A 6,697-nucleotide genomic window follows, 5' to 3' on the forward strand; every position below is an offset into this window, starting at 1 on the left:
ATCAGGTAGTGGAAATTACAATATTTGGGAAACTTGATAAGGGGAGTAAAATTAAGCTAGGACGAAAAGGTCTCTCAATAGTTCAAAGGGAGTTCCCACTTTCTTCCACCAACTTCTCTGCCACTCTTGCTGAAAAGGCACTCTGCAAAGTCCGAGCATTTCTGCTCAGGAAAATCCAGTAACTCAGGCTTCCCGCTCTTCTGATTCATGATTCTCAAAGCATTTCCTCTTCCCTGGATTCCCTTTTCTCTTTGACATCTTTGCCCTTAGGGACCTTTTCTGTTTCCATTGATTCAGTCTAAAGATCTGATTCTGAAGAACCCCTTCCTTTTAACCAAGAGACCCTTTACTTAGAGAACAGTCTTACTATTTTATATGTAAAAGTAAAAAGCAAACCAGGCATGGTGGCCCATACCTTTAATTCCAGCAGTCGGGAGGCAGAGGCAGGCACATCTGTGAGTTAAAGGCCAGCTTAGTCTATACAGTGAGTTCCAGGACAGCCAGAGCTACAGAACAGAGAAACTCTATCTTAAAAATGAACTGGAGTTATAGGCAGCTATGAGCTGCCATGTGAGTGCTGGGAACCCAAACCCAGTCCTCTGAAAGAGCAAGTGATCTTAACTATCAAACCATCTCTCCATCCCTGGGGATTTTCTTTTAAACTCTAGCAAACTCAACCTTGGGCTTCCTTTTGGGTCCATTCTTTTTTTTTTTTTTTTAACTTAATGCCAAATACTGTTTATTGAAAGAGAGAAAAGGTCTTAAATACAGGCTTACAGCACAATGGAAGAACCCTGGAGGGCAGAAGTCCACTACCAATGTTTTACAATCTTGCATGGAACCCAGCAGGGAATTAGCATAGGGAGGATATCAAGGTCAAGGTCAGCAAGCAAGGCAACCTTGGGTCCATTCTTAAATTCATTCACTAATGAGACTAAGAATCCCAAGAGGAGACCCTACATTTCCCTGTAACATGTGGTAGCTGTGATGGGACTTCACAAAATTTCCAGTAACAGAAACAAGCCACCGTTTTAGGGCAGGACACTAGCAAACCCACACACCAAAGTAACAGTTCCTCTCTTGACCTTGGCCAGAGCTATAGTGTTCTTGGTTCTTGTCCTGGATCAAGAGCAGAAAGATGCCAAAAGCAAGTTCTGGTTGCTGGACCAGTTTCTTGTTCTTTCTTCCTCTAAATAAGCATCCATTCCTGGAGATACACCTGACAGTGTGACCAAAACTCCAATCCACAACTTATCCCTGCTGGTGAACCAGTCTGGAGTTGGACCTCTAGATTTTCATGGTGGGAATGGATGAGATCTATTCCCTAAATTTAGTATCCTCTCCTAAATGATTTTACTATTTGCGGGGGGGGGGGGGGGTAGGGGGGGGGGGTGATATATGATATGTTATAGTTGTCTTAGGAGACATTTAAGATGCCAGAACTTTGTTGAGACATTTTGAAGGAAACCAATTTCATCCTGGTAAAAAGAATGGAATACCTCTGCTCTTGAGTAGAGACATGACATTCTGATTGCTCCAAAGAGTAGAACATTACATACTATTTATTGTTGCTTCCGTTATGAGTTCATCCAATTAGATGTGGTGGCACACACACCTTTAATCCAGCACCAGAGGCAGGCAGAGCTCTGTGATTGTCACCATCCACCATATGACTGAGTGTCTGCCATGAGGCTGCTTACAAATATCGTGGCTTTCTCTCTCCCTCTTCTCTATCTCCATTCTTTCAGTAGCTGCTCATATTTACAGCTTGCCTGTCCTGTTATTTTTCTTTCTTTCAGATGCTAATAACATTGTCCTCAAACTTCCAAGTGTGTTTCTAAATTATTTTACTAAGAAGACTAAGACCCCAGCGGGGCAGTGGTGGTGCACACCTTTAATCCCAGCACTCAGGGAGGTAGAAGCAGGCAGATCTCCATGAGTTCGAGGCCAGCCTGGTCTACAGAGTGAGTTCCTGGACAGCCAGAGATGTTACACAGAGAAACCCTGTCTTGAAAAACAAAAACAAAAAAAAGACTAAGACACCAAAAACATTTTCAAAGAACCCAATATCCTGATTTACTTTTGAAGATTTAGTGTGTGTGTGTGTGTGTGTGTGTGTGTGTGTGTGTGTGTGTGTGTGTGAAGGACATCCAATGTGACCACCAATGTGGATTCTGGGATTCTAGGAACCAAACTCAGATTCTCTACAAATGCAACCATCTCTCCAAGATTTTGTCATTTTAAGGCTCCTCAGAGGGTCCCCACTTTAATTCTGACAATTCTGACATTTCTTTTATACCTGGAATGGGCTCAGAGGACTGTGGAGGAGCGGGTAAAGAAAGGGCTCCATGTTTCTCCTAGTTAACAAAGTCAGTATTTAGAAAGGAGACCTGGGGTGTTACTGGGTGAAGGGACTTCAGGAGCACGGATCCTTTCAAGTTTACAACAGTAGCTGGGAGAGAGTTTTGTTTGCTTCATCTGCCCTGAGTTCCTCAGGAAAGGGCCCAAAGGTTAGATGTTCCCATATGGTCAAGTGATCCAGCAATCAATCCTTCACAGTCATGGCACAGACGTGTTTTTGTGTTTCAGGTACCAATTTGACATCTAAAATCAAACCACTGACCTTTTTTAACTAAATTGCCTTCTTGCCTGAATATTAAGCCCTGCAATTTCTGAGTTGGAGAATTCTGCTAATTATACCCACAAGCCTCTCAGAAAGGTAGTATTTCTTGGCAGGCACAGCCTCTACTTCCATTTCTATCAGCACTGTATATTCGATCCCCAGCTCTGTCTCCCAATTTCATCTGCCCACGGTGACTGGAATGATCCAAGCAAGACAATGCCCTTTATCACATCTCTCTCACCCTCAAAAACTGCCTACTTGAAATTCAACTTCCCAAGGCCGAACCAAAGCTGGCCTCACTCGACTTCCCACCATTCATTCAGACTTCCCACCATCCATTCATTCCATTCATTTTCACTGAGGGACTGACACAAAGAAACATGTGTTTAGAAAAGTTCAACTGCTCATATAACAGGATGAACTGAAAGGTAGACGAGCTCAGGAAGGAGGCTTGTAAAAGTGCATGGGAACGTCCAACAAGGTTCCAGGAGAGGATTATATACAAAGTTCAGATAACACAGTTAAGAGACCAAGTCAACACAGGACTAAAATAGCATGTGTGTGTTTGTTTTTTGAGAGAAGGACTACTCTGCAGCCTAGGTTGGCCTCACACTCACTAAGATACTCCTGCCTCAGACTTCTGCATGCTAGGATTACTGTCACCACCACCATGCCTGGATACATTTGTGGACACTGCAATCTGCCATACAATGAAGGTGCTTCGATAATTAGGATTGAATTTACCATGCCTGAAAGAAAAAAGTATACCTTTGATGGCTGCAACTTGTCGAGTAAGTTATTGATGTGCACATGTAGGGGTCAAAGAATTGTGTGGGAATTGGTTCTCTCCTACCATGTGAGTGTAGGGGGATGGAACTCAGACTTGGTAACAAGTCTCATCATGAAATAAATGAATAGAGGGGCTGGAGAGTTGGGTCAGCAGCTGAGAGCACTTGCTGCTCTTTCAGAGAACTGGAGTTAAGTCTCCAGCACCCACATCAGGTGGCTCATAACTACATGTAACTCTACCTCCAGGGATCCAACTTCTTGCCTCTAGAGGCACCTGCATGCATGTGTACACATACACTCACACAGATAAAATGTGGTGATATTTTATCTGTGCACCCCAATAAAGCTTATCTGGAGATCAGAGGGAAAAAACCAGCTACTATATTAAACAGAGGTCAGGCAGTGGTAGCACACGTGTCTTTAACCCTAGCATTCGGGAGGCAGAATCCATTGAGATCTCTGTGAGTTCAAGGCCACACTGGGAACAGAGCCAGGCTTGGTGGCACACGCCTTTAATCCCAGTACTAATCATAGAGGTCTAGAGGTCTGTACAGACAGACAGGAAGTGATGTAGCTGGGTGGAGAGAGAAAGTGAGATGGTATAACAGAAAGACATATAGGCCTGGGTATACAGGAAGTAGGTCTCTCTGGAGGCTGAGGTGTCGGTGAGGTGAGGTTGGCTGTGGCTTGTCCTATTCCTCTGATCTCTCAGTTTTCACCCCAATATCTGGCTCTAGGTTTTTTATTTATAAGACCATTTAGCAATTAGTCTTACATCATAAAGTATAAAATTGCCGGGCGGTGGTGGCACATGCCTTTAATCCCAGCACTCGGGAAGCAGAGACAGGTGGATCTCTGTGAGTTCGAGGCCAGCCTGGGCTACCAAGTGAGTTCCAGGAAAGGCGCAAAGCTACACAGAGAAACCCTGTCTCGAAAAACCAAAAATAAATAAATAAATAAATAAAGTATAAAATAATTCTTTAAAAAAAATAAAAAGAATCAGGTGAGCAGTGGTGGCACACACCTTTAATCCTAGCACTCAGGAGGCAGAGTCAGGTGGATCTTGAGGCCAGCCTGATCTACAGAATGAGTTTCATGACAGCCAGGGCTACACAGAGAAACCCTGTCTTGGAAAAAAAATCAAAAGAATTGCATTTCACTTTACATAAAATGCCCTGAAATTAAAATTTCAGGGGACTGGAGAAATGGCTTAGCAGCTTCCAGAAGACCTGCATTTGATTCCCAGCACCCACATAGTGGTTCACAACCATCTGTAACTCCTGTCCCAGGAGATCCAACACCCTTTTCTGGCCTCCATGGGCACCAGACACACAGTGGTACATAGATATACATGCAGCCAAAACATTCATACACATAAAATAAAAATTTAAAAAGTTTTTTAAAAAAGAATAACTTAGGAGGCTAAGGATAGCTAGCACACATCAAGTCCTGGGTTTGATTCTTCAGCACTTTATATGGAATTATATGTCTATAACCACAGCACTTATAATCACAATGCTTGGAAGGTGGAGATAAGAGGACTGTGGTGGTTTGAATGAAAATGATCTCCATAGGCTCATACATTTGAAGGCTTGGTACCCGGTCAGTAGAACTGTTTAGGAAGAATTAGGAGGTGTGGCCTTGTTGGAGGAGATATGTCACTGGAAGTGGGCTTTGAGGTTTCAAAAGCCCACATCAAGCTCAATCATTCTCATCAGGATGTAAAGTTCTCAGCTATTGCTCCAACACCATGCCGTCTGCTTCCCACCATGATGATCAAGGACTAACCTTCTAAAACTGTACCCATGCCCCCCAAATAAATGCTTTCTTTTATATGAGTAGCCTTGGTCATGGTGTCTCTTCACAGCAATATAACTATGACAAAGATCAGAAGTTCAAGGTCATCTTCAGCTACAAAGTGAGTTCAAGGCTAGCCTGGGATGGCTACATGAGATCGTATCTCCAAAAGAAAAAAAGTTATTTGTTAGCCCATGCCTGGTTGGTGGTGCTAGGCCGTGGTACCTGCATGCACAGTGTATATCATTGCCTTGCCTCTGCATTTGCACCCAAAATGGAACTAATGTTGTTTGTAAGATGGAGTCACCAGAGCTAATCAGAGCCTTAAAACCACTCTTTTTACAAAATCTGGAGGAATTTAATGACATGTATGCTAGTTAGTTTTTTTTTTTTTTTTTTTGTCAACTTGATACAAACTAAGTTATCTAAGAGGAGGGGACCACAATTGAGAAAACGCCTCCATAAGATTGGCCTGTAGCCAAGCTCATGGACATTTTCTTTTTTTCCAGAGCTGAGGACCGAACCCAGGGCCTTGCGCTTCCTAGGCAAGCGCTCTACCACTAAGCTAAATCCCCAACCCCAACATTTTCTTAATTAGTGATGGATGTGGGAGGACTTAGCCACTGTGGGTGGTGCCACCCATGAGCAGGTAGTCCTGGGATGTACATGAAAACAGACTGAAGGCTAGAGAGTTGCCTTAATGGATAAGAACATGTGTTGTTTTTGCAGAGGGCCCAGGTTCGATTCCCAGCATCCACATGGTGGCTCACAACCATCTGTAACTCCAAAATCTGGGAATCTGATGTTTTCTTCTGTCCTCTGAAAGCACTAGGCAGACGTGGTATATACATACATACATGCAGGCAAAACATATAAATAAAATAGTAACATAAAATTGTGTTTGTTGAGGTTTTTGTTTGTTTGTTTATTTGTTTGTTTTAAAGAAGGAATTTCTTTGTGTAGCCCTGGTTGTTCTGGAATTTGCTCTGTAGATCAGACTAACCTCAAACTCAGAAATCTACCTACCCCTGTCTCTGACATGCTGGAATTAAAGGTGTGGGCCACCAAAACCAACGTAAAATGAATCTCAGTGAGAGAGGGAGAGAGAGAGAGAGAGAGAGAGAGAGAGAGAGAGAGAGAGAGAGAGAGAGAGAGAGAGAGAGCTAAGAAAGCCCTGGATAGAAAGCCAGCAAGCAGCAATCCTCCATGGTGTCTGCCTCCAGGTTCCGGCCTAGACTTCCTGCCCTGACTACCTTCAATGATGGACTGTGATGTGGAAGTATAAGCAAAATAAACCCTCTCCTCCCCAAATACCAAGTTGCTTTTTGGTCATGGTATTTCATCACAGCAGTAGAAATACTAAGCCAGTACAGCACAGCCTGATGTCACAACTCAAGCCCCTGAGCACTGGAACCACAGGGGTACATCACTACTGGTTTTAGCAGTGTTTTACAGACCTCCATGCAAGTACAAAGGAAATTTCTGTAT

This window comes from Peromyscus maniculatus, chromosome 12, assembly GCF_049852395.1.
Source record: "Peromyscus maniculatus bairdii isolate BWxNUB_F1_BW_parent chromosome 12, HU_Pman_BW_mat_3.1, whole genome shotgun sequence".
Classification (NCBI taxonomy): domain Eukaryota; kingdom Metazoa; phylum Chordata; class Mammalia; order Rodentia; family Cricetidae; genus Peromyscus; species Peromyscus maniculatus.